The 12,360-nt window shown below is 53.4% G+C and overlaps 1 protein-coding gene and 1 pseudogene across 2 annotated transcripts in view; one reads left to right on the top strand and one right to left on the bottom strand.

Annotated features, from left to right (window-relative positions):
* TSPEAR (thrombospondin type laminin G domain and EAR repeats) overlaps positions 1-12,360 on the top strand; it is a 90,691-nt gene that overhangs the window by 43,336 nt on the left and 34,995 nt on the right. The window lies entirely within an intron of this gene.
* LOC309659591 lies at positions 4,502-5,269 on the bottom strand (annotated as a pseudogene). The gene has a single exon. The product of its transcript is annotated as an uncharacterized misc_RNA (transcript).

Raw genomic sequence — 12,360 nt, 5'->3', positions numbered from 1 at the left:
CTGGGTACCTGGCTGACCGCCTGCCCGGGGTCTGGCCCTTGAAGAGGCTGGTGTTGGGCTGGGCTGGGCTGTGGTCCAGCTGTTCCTTCTGCAGGTTCCCTGATGGCGGGTCAGGGGACATGTGTGGCCGTGATTCCCTCGGGGGGACACCGTGGTGGCTCCTGGTGAGCTTGCTGTGGCTATGAGGGGGTCCCAGGGTTTATGCCTGGAGGACAGTGCCCGACTACTCCTGGTGCCCCTGGGCAGGGGCATGGAGGACAGCCCATCCCTGAGGGGGGAGGCCAGGAGCTGGGCAGGAGCAGGGGGCCGTGCTGGGACTCAGCCAGGATTCTGCTGGATTAATTTGTCTTTCCTACCCGCAACTGGGAGGGCACGTGGGGTGGGCGAGCATTGGGCTGGAGCCATCCCCAGGGTCAGGCGGGCCGTCTGGGGAGTTAAGGAGGCAGCCAGGTCCTCACCCTGCTGGTATATCCCACGGGGAGGGGCCTTCAGCTCCGGGTGTCCCGGAACAATATTGAGAGTGGAAGGAAGATCCTGGAGGTCTCAGTGGTTACGTGACAGTGACGGGGGGACCGGGGCAGCTCCCTGGTTTAGGCTCAAGGGAAGCTGCTGGGGCATTCAAAGGCCACAGCATCTCCTGTGGCCTTCTCCTAGTGCCCCCGAGATGGTGGACGCTGGGCTTGTTGGATGTGCTGGTGTTTTGTGTCACGCCTGATAGAATTCACCAGTGAAGCCATCTGGGCCTTTTCTTCGTGGAAAGTTTTTTGTTTTTTTTTTCTAATTTCAATTTTGGGACTTCCCTGGCGGTCCAGTGGTTGAGAGTTTGCCTTCCAATGCAGGGGGTGTGGGTTCAATCCCTGGTTGGGGAGTTTTTTGCCTCGTGGCCAAAAAACCAAAGCATGAAACAGAAGCAATATTGTAACAAATTCAATAAGGCTTTAAAAATGGTCCACATTAAAAAAAATCTTTAAAAAAGATAAATAAATAAATTTTCAATTTTGAAGTAATTATAGATTTCCAAGAAGTTGCCAAAAAGGAGGTACAGGGAGTTCCTGTGTACCCTTTACCCAGTTTTCCTTAATGACAGCATCTTGGGTAACAAGCACAAATCACAACCAGGAGATTAACAATCCACAGGTCTTATTCAGATTTCATCAGTTTTTTACATTTAATTTTTATTTACTTATTTATTTAGTTTTGGCTGCCTTGGGTCTTCGTTGCTGCACGCGGGCTTTCTCTACTTGTGGTGAGCCGGGGCTACCCTTCGTTGCATTGCGTGGGCTTCTCATTGCAGTGGCTTCTCTTGCTGCAGAGCACGGGCTCTAGGCGCACGGGCTTCAGTATTTGTGGCACACAGGCTCAGTAGTTGTGGCTCGCGGGCTTAGTTGCTCTGTGGCATGTGGGATCTTCCCGGACCAGGGCTCAAACCCGTGTCCCCTGCCTTGGCAGGCAGATTCTTAACCACAGCGCCACCAGGGAAGTCCCCAGATTTCATCAGTTTTACATGCATTTGTGTGTGTGTGTGTGTGTGTGTGTGTGTGTGTGTGTGTGTGTGTAGTTCCATGCAGTATTTTCACATTTGTAGATCATACAAACACCAGCACAGTCAGATACAGGACTGTACCATCACCACGAGGCTCCGCTCTGTCTACCCCATTACAGCCACAACCACCCGCCCTCTCATTCCTAACCCTTGATGACCACTTGGCTCTTTTTCATCTCTATTCTTTTGTAAAATTGAGAATGTTATGTAAATGGCATCATATGGTATGTCGGTTTTTGAGACTGACTTTTTTCACTCCACACAATTCCTTTCGGATCCACTCAGGCTGTGGTGTGTGTCAATAATTTGCTCCTTTTTATTGCAGAGTAAGACTCCAAGGTGTAGGTGTTTCTCAGTTTGCTAACCATTCACCTGTCGAAGGACAGGTGGGTTGTGGGGAGGTTTTAAACTACAGATCCAATTTCTTTGATGACTATAGGGCTATTCAGTTTATATATTTCTTCTTTCTTTCTTTCTGCGTTGGGTCTTTGTTGCTGTGTACAGGCTTTCTCTAGTTGCGGTGAGCGGAGGCTACTCTTCATTGCGGTGCACGGGCTTCTCATTGCAGTGGCTTCTCTCGTTGCAGAGCATGGGCTCTAGGTGTGTGGGCTTCAGTAGTTGTGGCACGCAGGCTCAGTAGTTGTGGCTCGCGGGCTCTAGACTGCAGGCTCAGTAGTTGTGGTGCACGGGCTTAGCTGCTCCGCAGCATGTGGGATCCTCCCAGACCAGGGCTAGAACCCGTGTCCCCTGCATTGGCAGGCGGATTCTTAACCACTGTGCCACCAGGGAAGTCCTATATATTTCTCCTTGAGTGAGTTTTGGTAGTCCGTGGCCTCCAAGGAATTCATCCATTTCACTTAGGTTGTCAAACTTATGGGCATAAAGTGATTCATAATGTTTCCTTATTATACTTTCAATGTCTGTAGGATCTCTAGTGATGTCACATCTCTGATTCTTCATATTGGTGATTACTATTTTCTCTCTGACTTGCTGGTCAGTATGGCTAAAGATTTATCAATTTTATCAATCTTCTCAAGGAGACAGCTTTTGGTTTATTTGATTTTCATTTTTATTTTTCTGTTTTCCATTCCATTGATTTTCCACTCTGATCTTTGTTATTGTCTTTCTTTTTTGAGTTTAATTTACCTCTTAGTTTCTTAAGGTGGAAGCTGAGGTCATTTATTTGAGAACTTTCTTCTCTAACAAGGACATTCAGTGCTACAAATGTCCCCCTCAGTATTGCTATAGCAACATCCCACAAATTTTGATATGTATTTTCACTTTCATAGAGGTCAAAATATTTTCTGATTTCCTCTTTTCTTCATTTCTTCATTTATGGGTTATTTAGAAGTCTATTTCATTTCTAAATAGTTGGGGATTTTACAAGATCTTTCTGTTACTGGTTTTCTAATTTAATTCCACTGTGGTCAGAAAATACCCATTTTACGACTTAAATCTTTTCTAATTTATAGAGACTTGCTTTATAGCCCCCATATGGTCTGTCTTGACAAATGTGTACATGTTTTGCCTTCACTTAAAATGAAGGGTTATTCTGTTTGGGGGTGGAGTGTTCCTTCAATGTCAAATAGTTCAAATTGGTTAATAGTATTGTTCAAATAGTCTATATCCTTTCTGATTTTCTGTCTGCTTGTTCTATAAGTTATTGAGAGAGGATTGTTGAAATCTCAGGCCATAAGAGTGGATTTGTCTGTTTCTCATTGCAGGTCAATCAGTTTTTGCTTCATACATTTTGAAGGTCTGGTATTAGGTGCATAAACATTTAAGATCAATTGGCTCTTTCATCTTTATGAAAGGATTCTCTTCATTCCAGATCATTCTTTGATCTGGGATCTATTTTTTATGGTATTGATATAACTGCTGCAGCTTTCTTTTGATTAATGTTAGCATGATATGTCTTTTTCCATCTTTTACTTTTAACGTATTTTCATCTTATATTTAAAATGCATTTCTTATAGGCAGCATAAAGTTGGGTCTTTTTTAAAAAACTCGATCCACCAGTCTTTTAATTGGAGTATGTAGACAACCTATGTTTAGTGTGATAATGCTGTCTATTTGCCCCACATTCTTCTTCCCCTTTTCTTCTTTTTCTGCCTTCTTTTTGGATTCATTGATTTTGTTTATGATTTCCTATTATTTCCTTTGTTGGTTTATTAGCACAGCTCTTTGTTTTGTATTTTAGTGCACCAAGGTCTTTCCAGGATCCAAGAAAAGGTGATACGCACAAGTAATGAGTAGATGAAGCCATTATGTGTTTAAATTGAGACACATGCAAATCAAGGTGAAAATTTTGCCAGAATTCTTCAGAACAGATTGAAGTAATTTAAAGGCAACCAGAGGCTGGTGAGAATTTTTCATGTACGAGTGTTGCTCTAGCACTGGGCCATAGCTTAGTTACTCATTTCCTTCCTCCTTGCCTCCCTTCCTCCCTTCCTTCCCCGCCCCCTCCCCTTTCTCTCCCTCTGTCCCTCCCTCCCTCCTTTCTTTCTGCACTAAAATGAGGGTGCATGTGTCAGCTTGGGTTCTCCAAGAAGCCGATGCCAGGACGGGATAGATTTGCTAGCGATTTGTTGTGGGGCTGCCTGTGCACGAGTAAAGGGGAGTGGGGTGGGGAAGAGCCTTACCGCCGCAAGGTTGACCAGACCTCTGTAAGTGGCAAGCGGGAAGGAAGGAGGGCCGGGTGGGCAGCGCCTCGGCCCACTGCACAGCTCTGAGAAGGCGTGGGGCTGGGGGTTGGGTGGCAGAGAAGACAGATGAAGAAGCATATGGAGTCGAGAAGGCGAGTTTAGCAGGCCAGGCAGGCAGGTCCTCCCAGGGGAGCGGAGAGGGGTGGGGCCGGGAGGAGGCGCGGGGCCCAGAGAGACATGACCTGGACCCGCTGTGATGACTCCGGCCTGGGCTTAGGCTCTGGGATGGCTGTGGCAGCGATTGCTGAGAAGACCCTGGAGGATGAGGAAGTCCTCATCATTCCTGGTGACACAGAGGAGATGGCCTGTGGGTGTCCTTTCTGGGGGATAAACTCCTGGAGGAGGCTAAGTGCTGGTATCTCTGAGCTCAGCCCCTCTGCTGAGGGACCCTGGAGACCAGCGGGCCTTGGGGGGACGTGCCCGGTCAGCAGCAGGGCTCCAGGGCCGAGGCGGAGACACAGCGGGCCGGGCAGGAACACACAGGGCGGCAGAGAAAGGACACAGAGGAGGAGGGTCTGCAGCAGGACGAGGGGCAGGGGGTGGGCTGGCAGCATGAGGGGGCTGAGCAGGGGGTGGCGTCACAGCACACGGGCTTGCAGCACACAGGTGTGTAACAGACGGGCTTGCAGCAGACAGGTGTGCAACAGACAGGCTTGCAGCAGACAGGTGTGCAGCAGACAGGTGTGCAGCAGATGGGCAAGCAACAGACGGGCTTGCAGCAGACGGGCACGCAGCAGGCCCGCTGGCAGGGGAGCAGGTGCAGCAGGAGGGCTGGCAGCTAGACTGCTGGCAGCACGGGACTGTGCAGGGGCTGGTGCAGGCTGGTGGGCAGCAGGGGCTGGACACACAGCTCACCGGGGCGCAGATGAGGGTCAGGCAGGGGGCCGGGGCGCAGCAGCTGGGGGCGCAGCAGGGGGCTCGCAGCAGCTCTCTGGGCAGTCGTCCACCTGCCAGCAGGAGCCGGTGCAGGAACTGGGCAGGCAGGGCCGCTGCCGTAGCTCAGGGCGCTGGAGCAGACGGATGGGGTTTACGCGGCCGTGGCGGGGTCAGTGGGGCTGGAGGAGGGTGTGAGGAGTGTGAGTGTGTGTGTGATGTGCTCGGCTGTCGGCTTCTCCCCTCCCGGGTGTGTGTGTTGTCCTGGGGAGGCTCCACACCCTCCCTTCCTGCTTGCTGCTGAGAGCAGGTCCACAGAAAGAGCGGCAGCTGTTGTTGTTCCAGGAGTCGTTGCTCAGCTCACAGAACTCTTGAAATTGGCTTGGGACGTCTTTACTCGTTTTTGTCCTAGAAAGAAACCCCAGGGTGGAGTGTAAGTCACCTTGTCATTTTAGGCGGTGTCGCGAGTCGGGGCCGGTGTCTGTGGGCACGGGGCCCTGGCCCCTGGTCAGGGTGAGCGCTGCTGGGGTCGCCCAGCTGGCTGAACGAGGTCACGTGCCTCCGTGGTTGGAAGGTACTGGGTTCTAAATAAAGATAACGTGAGTCATGCTTCGTAGGCAGCCCTGCATCACGTCCAAGGCAGCAGTAAGAGCACAGCAGATGGGTCGGCTCACGCAACAGAAATGGATCTCATAGTCTGGACATCGGACGTCTGAGGCCAAGGTGCTGGAAGGGCTGGTTCCTTCCAAGGCTGTCGGGGAGGGTCTGCCCCAGGCTGTCTCCTGGCTTCTGGGGCTTTTCTGGCAATTCTTGGGGTTTCTTGGCTTGTAGAAGCATCACCCTGGTCTCTGCCTTCACCTTCACAGGGCTTTTTCCATGTGTGCCTGTCTGCGTCCAAATTGCCCCCTTTCATAGGGACACCAATCAGGTTGGATTAGGGGCCACCCCAAAGACCTCATTTTATCTTGATTATATCTGCAAAGACCCTATTTCCAAATAAGGTCAGATTCACAGGTGCTGGCGGCTGAGGCTGCAGCATCCTGTTGCGACGCAATTCAGCCCCTCATATGTGCTGTCCCTGCTCTGAGGCTGACACATGGCCAGAGTCTGGGATGGAAGGAAAAGCCGAGCAGGTGTTCTTTCTTCTTTCTCAGGGACAGTAGTGAACGGCGGGGTGCAGGCAGCAGGTGGCCTGACAGGTTTGGAGCACACCCACAATTTCTGCCGGTCCAGGCGTGGTTTGAGCTCATGGGTTGATTTTTTTTTTTAGTTTATTTTATGGAATGATCACAAAAGGAGTACAGAGAATTCACGTATGCCCCTTTCCCAGGTTTCTCTATTGTTAACGTCGCACAGAACTGTAGATCCATTACCAAGTCTTAGAAACCAGCATTGGGACATTACTGTTCACTAAGGACAGACTTTTCGGATTCACCAGTTTCTCAGGAGTATCCTCCCTCTGTTCCAGGGCCCCACGGTGCATTCATCAGATCTCCTTAGTTGGCTCTAGTCTGGGACAATTGCTCACAGTTTCCTTGTCCTTTGTGACTGGGACACTTTTGAAGAGCAGCGATCAGGTGTGTTGTGGGCTGTCCCTCAAGCTGGGTTTGTCTGACATTTTCTTATGATTCGACTTGGGCTGTCACATTTAGGGGAAGAATCCACAGAAGTAATGTGTCCAGCGAAGCAGGGGTTACTTGGTGTTGTTATGTCTAATCACTGAAGATGTGACTATTTCTCCCTTTGTAATTAATAAATATCTGGGGGAGATTCTTTGAGACTTTGCAGATATCCTCCTTCCGCTGAAACATTTGCCCTGTGGTTTCAGCACCCCTCTGGGGATATGCCTACAGCATGATGACTGTGGTGCGCTAATGGGATTTTCTACTTCTACGGCCCATCTCCAATTATTAATTAAAATTCTTCTCTAAGGAAGAGCTGTTCCCCCCCCCCAATATGTTTATTTGTCCTGTTATGGACTAAAGAATGTTAATTTTATTGAGTTCTATTACAATATTATCATTATTTTCTTGTTCGAATTGCTCCAGCTTTGGGACAGTGACCAATCTGTGACATTTTGACCCCTGGAGCGCTTTCATTCGGCTCTTGGACCCTTCCAGCATCCCTGGAATCAACCACTTCTCCAAGGAGCCCCGGTGCCTTGTAGTGGATGGTGGCATTTAGAAACCAAGGCCTGGAGCTAGGTGTGCTCACTGCCGCTGGGTGTCACTTCCCCCGTGCCCTCTGGTGGAGAGAGCAAGGAGGTGCATGTATGTCAACTAACACATGCCTGAACTTAGGGGGAACGCCTTCAGTCTTTCACCGTTAAGGATCATGTTAGCTGTAGTTTTTTCTAGACTAGCTTTCTCAGGCTAAAAGTTCTCTTCTGTTGCTGAGAGATTTTATCATGAATGGATGTTGGGATTCATGAAATGCTTTTTATGCATCTGTTGAGATGATCATATTGTTTTCTAAGTCTGTTAACACGGTGAATTACAGTAACTGATTTTTTAAAACTTTTTATTTTGAAATAGTTACAGATTCACAGGAAATTGGGAAGCTAGTACAGAGAGGTGCTGTGTACCCACATTGAATGATTTTTGAATACTGAAGCGGTCTTGAGTTGCTGGATAAACCCCACTTGGTTGTGATGTACTCTCTTTCTGGCATGTTGCTGGATTTGATTAGCTAATATTTTGTTCAGGATTTTCATATCCATATCCATGAGGAGTATTCCATCGTGTATATTTTTTTGTACCACAGCTTTTTTATCCATTCACCTGTCGATGGACATTTAGGTTGCTTCTGTGCTCCATCTTTATATTTTTTCCTGTTTCCTTTTTTAACCAGTGTAATAGGAGAAAAGTGATACCTTGTCACTGTTGAATTTACATTGACCGTATTGACTTAGCTTTCATCATATTTGACTTGTTTCTTTCTTAGGTTGCCTGCCTTTGGGGTAAGGGTTGTTCTTATGTTTTCCTTGCTGGTGTCCTGGGTGCCTTGTTCCTTCTGTGTGTTCACCCCTTGTCAGCTTTAAGAACGGCAAACCCCTTTCCTGCTCTGTCCTGTGACAAGAGCATGGCCCATGGTGTCCTTTATTGAGCGGAAATCCTTGTTTTGATGTAAGCAGATGGACCAGCTTCTTTCTGATGGTTTGTGTCTAGTGTTGAGAAATCTTCCTTAACCCCAGGTCACAAAGAGAGCCCCCAACTTCTCCCTCTGACGTGGAAGTCTCTCTTTCCACCCCAGCTGGAGTTGATGACCTGTGTCCTGTTCAGGGAGAAATTGGGCCTGGCTTATCTCCCCACCGAAGCCCAGCTTTCCCACCACCACCCACGGATCGGTCCACCCTCCACGGATCTGTGTGGAGCCCGGACCACGTGTCGTCCCTGCTTGCGTGGGTCTCTGAGCTCTCGGACCTCCCCATCACTGGTCCATCTGCCTCTTCTTGGGCCCAAACTGGACTGTTCTGTGACTATGGCAGTGTCATCGGTCCCACTGTCCCGCAGGGCAGACCTAATAGTAGCCTCACCTAAATTCTTGGGAATGAATTGCTCCTGGTCCCTGGGCACCCAGTGAACTCAACGAAATCCCCAGAGTAAAGAGGATCTTATTGGCCATCTCGTTTCCCGCCCTCCCCACCCGCAGTGGAGGGGCCCATCTCAGAGACCGTCTGAAGCTGGCCGGGTGTCCACCTGGCTGCAGGCCTGTGGCTCACACCTGTGCATCCAGCATAAGGCAGTTACCCCTCCACCAAATAACCTCGGTCTTCGCGGCCCCAGCACAGGGGGCCTCCCCAGGGGACTTTTCCGGGGCACGAGGAGCCTGGGTCCCGGCCAGAACTGCTTTGAGAGATCTCGCAGGCCAACCACAGGCCTCACAAGGACGCTGCCCACTCCCCCCAGACTTGGGGCACAGCCAGGGCACTGCCGTCCTGGGGGGAGCTGGCCCCACCGGCCACGGCCGTGGCCACGGCCACACTCACACGCACATCTGCACTCCCGGCCTCCTTTCAGGCCTCCTGTGAAGACACTTTCCCCACTCTGGCCCACGCCCCAGTGCTTTCCCACTCGTGGCCCTTCCTCCCGCTCCCTCCCTGGCCCCAGGGCTCATCAGACTGCAGGTGGCTTTTGTCCTGGGCTCCCTGGCACGCCTGTTGGTGCCCTTCCGGGGGGTGGGGGGTCTTGCTGACACTGTCGCAGTACAGGGTTAAAGTCTTCACTCTCCTTCCGCTTGGCCTGTTGCTGTGATCGGCTCCTCCGACACCTGGTGGCTCAGCTCTTTCTCTAGCTCAGCTGAGCCCCTGACACGGACAGTCGCCACCCTCCCATTTTACAGATGAGGAAACTGAGGCTCGGAGAGGTGCAGCGAGTCAGTCGTGGGCCAGATCTTACGACGCTGAGGTCTAGGTCAGGGCCCTACTGGTAGCCAGCTTTGAGTTCATCTCTCTGTGGCCGCCACGGTCTCTCTGCTAAATTATAAGCACCTGAGGGCAACGACTATTTATTTTGGAAACTGGCATTTCAAGAAGCCTTTGTGGAACAGACGAAGACCACACAAATGAGGGCAAGCCCGGCTGCTAATCCCGCTGGCTCTGGCAGGGGCCCACCAGCGTCACCTGGGTTTGGCAGGGGCTCAGGCAGGCACAGCTTAGAGTGGAAAAAGGAAGGCCCGGGTACGGCCTGATGGAGGCTGTCGGCGAGGGAAGCTGGGGGTGCACCAGCAGCTGCGCCCCGTGTGCCTGGTTAGGGAGCAGATCTGGTTTTCTCCGTGGGGTCCCGAACTGGACGTGAGGACGAGAGTTAGGGAAGCTGGTGGTCACTGGCCACGCTCTGGCCGTTCCGGGCAGCGGCTGCAGAGGCTGAGGGCTGGCTTCGGGGCTGGTCGCTGCCGAGGTTGTAGGTCAGGCTTCTGTGGCCATGCATCTATGGCTCGGCCACTGTCTGTCCGTCCGTCCAGCCTGTCAGCATGAATCCAGCAGGTGCCAGTGTACGTGTCCCATCGGTTAACTTGCTGGACTCTATCACTTAGGCATCTGGATGTCCTGAGGTGGCACTGACCTTTGTGAACTCGGTCACTCACTCATTCCTGCCTCCAGCAGGACTTTCCCAGGCAGGCACGAACGCACTGTCTCTGTTAACCTGGAGAACCCTCGGCAGGTGTGCGGGTGTGTGGACCAGGCACAGGTGGAGAGAGCCCGTGCGGATGAGAACCTGCCAGGCCACAGGCCGCTCGGGCCTGCATGGGTTCTGGGGGGCGGGGGGGGCACCAGGAAGAGGCCGTTTCAGTTAAGCAATGGGGCAGAGGCTCGCCCTGGGATTAGCCGAGTTCGGGTCCCCCAGTTGCCAGTGCCTGGGGCTTGGCCGGGCTGAGGCAGGTCCTGGAAGCCGAGCGGCCTGCCTGGTGGAGGGCCCACGTGCCCTGTGTCTCTCAGTTTGCGGGTGAATTTAGGGTGCACAGTGTTTACTTAGAGCCCCGTGCTCCCCAGGGACCCCAGCCAGGCCCAACCACACAGCAAGTGGAATCTGACCCCCGGCCTGGGCAGCCCGAGGCTGGGGTCAAGGTCCGTCCCCCAGAACACGGACACCCGTCCACCCCTGAGATGCCAGACTCCTCCCTGGCGTCTCTCTGGGACCCCGTCCCTGACACACAGCGGCCTCGGGGTGACCGCCGCCCTTGACCTTGGAGTACATGAGAGCGCCGAGCTGCGAGCTTCTTAGTTTACACACACGTGCTTTCCCAGGAACGATCGATGCTCTCTCCTCCCAGGCTGCTTCTCGCTTTCAGTGGCGTAAATGACAACAGTGCCCTGCCCTCCCGTCACAGAGCAGCTGCCGTCCCTCCCTCACCACATCCCCCAGAGGGCCTCGCACGCCCGTCCTCCCAGACACTGCTCCGGCTGCCACACCCCTCGGTCTCGCTGTACCCCCCGGGCTGGCAGGAGCCTCGGGCCGGAGTCCAGCTCTGCACGCGGCCGGGCCGCCCACCGCCGTCCAGCCTGCCCTTGGTCCCCGCACCCTCGGGCATGTCCCCACCCCGTGGGAGCCTCCGGGCACATGAGGATGGCCCTCTCCCGGAGGACATCCGCGTCCCCGGCTGTGCCCCGGCTTGATGGCCCCGAACTCCGTACCATGTTGAGCGCTGGGGCGGGGCAGCGAGTGTGGAATGGTTTCAGGAGCCCAGTTCCTTGCTTGCACAGCCGCTCCGCTTTCCCGTGGTGGTAAGAATTCCCTGTGTCCTGGATGCAAATCCTCTGTCCTCTCGGCCTTGCTCCCCCTGTGCTGCTCTGGTCCCTCTAATCACCGACCTTTCCTTCCGTGTTTCACGCTCTCACTTTGAGCTGCTTTCTCCTCCTCTCTTCTTTGAGCTCGGTATCTTTCCTCTGAACTGGTTCGGAGAGACCTGTTTCCTAAATTCCCTTGACTTAATGGAGAAAATGAGCTCCTGTCTTCCGCTTCATCCGGCCCCACTTGTGACGCCCCCCGCTCCCCCCGCACTCTCCCCTCGGTGGCACACTGGTTGCCCTCTGGCTGCTGTGAGTCCCTGGACGGGGCACGGGGGAAGGGGCAGCCCCGGCGAGGGTGGGGGCCAGGCCCGAGCGCGGGGGGTGCGCAGAGGCGGCGTCCTCTGCTCTCACGGCCGCAGCCCCGCTGATTTGCTGACCCATCCCCGTGGTGCACTGACCGCTGCCTCCAGGGCCAGCACCCCTGTGTCAGGCTCAGACCCCTTAGCAGGACCGCCAGACCCCGAGGGAGATGGCTCTGGGGAACGGCTGTTTCATGCTCACGTGTCTGTCATTTGTCCCAGGCCACGCCTGACACATGGTGGCCGAGTCTGGAAGGGTCCAAGGGGCAGCCATGGGCTCTGCCCCGAGCCAGCACTTCCCTCCCACTGCGGGGCCGGGCGGGCCATCTGGAGCCCCACCTCTAGTCACAGGTGCTCTCTGCGCGCCCCGCTCTCCTTTCCTATCATCTGGCCTCAGGTGAGTTTTGTTTCTGATGACCTTGAACTGCAGAGCAGGAGCCTGTCTGCTCCTCTACAACGTGTGGGGAAGGCAGTGCCCAGGCCAGGGCGGCGTCCAGGTCCTGTCGGGGGCCCTGCCCTCCGACGGCACCACCGGGACCGTGTCACAGACGGCTCTGCTGGGGGCTCGGGGAAGCTGTGCCTGCCTTGTCTCAGACCCTGGAGGCTTCCCATGTGCAAGCGTGTCTCCCAGGGTCTACGCGCTCCCCAGGG

This window comes from Balaenoptera physalus (assembly GCF_965194825.1).
Source record: "Balaenoptera physalus genome assembly, chromosome: 4".
Taxonomy (NCBI): Eukaryota; Metazoa; Chordata; class Mammalia; order Artiodactyla; family Balaenopteridae; genus Balaenoptera; species Balaenoptera physalus.
Note: the sequence above shows the minus strand (reverse complement) of the source record. Positions and strands in the feature narration are given on the sequence as shown.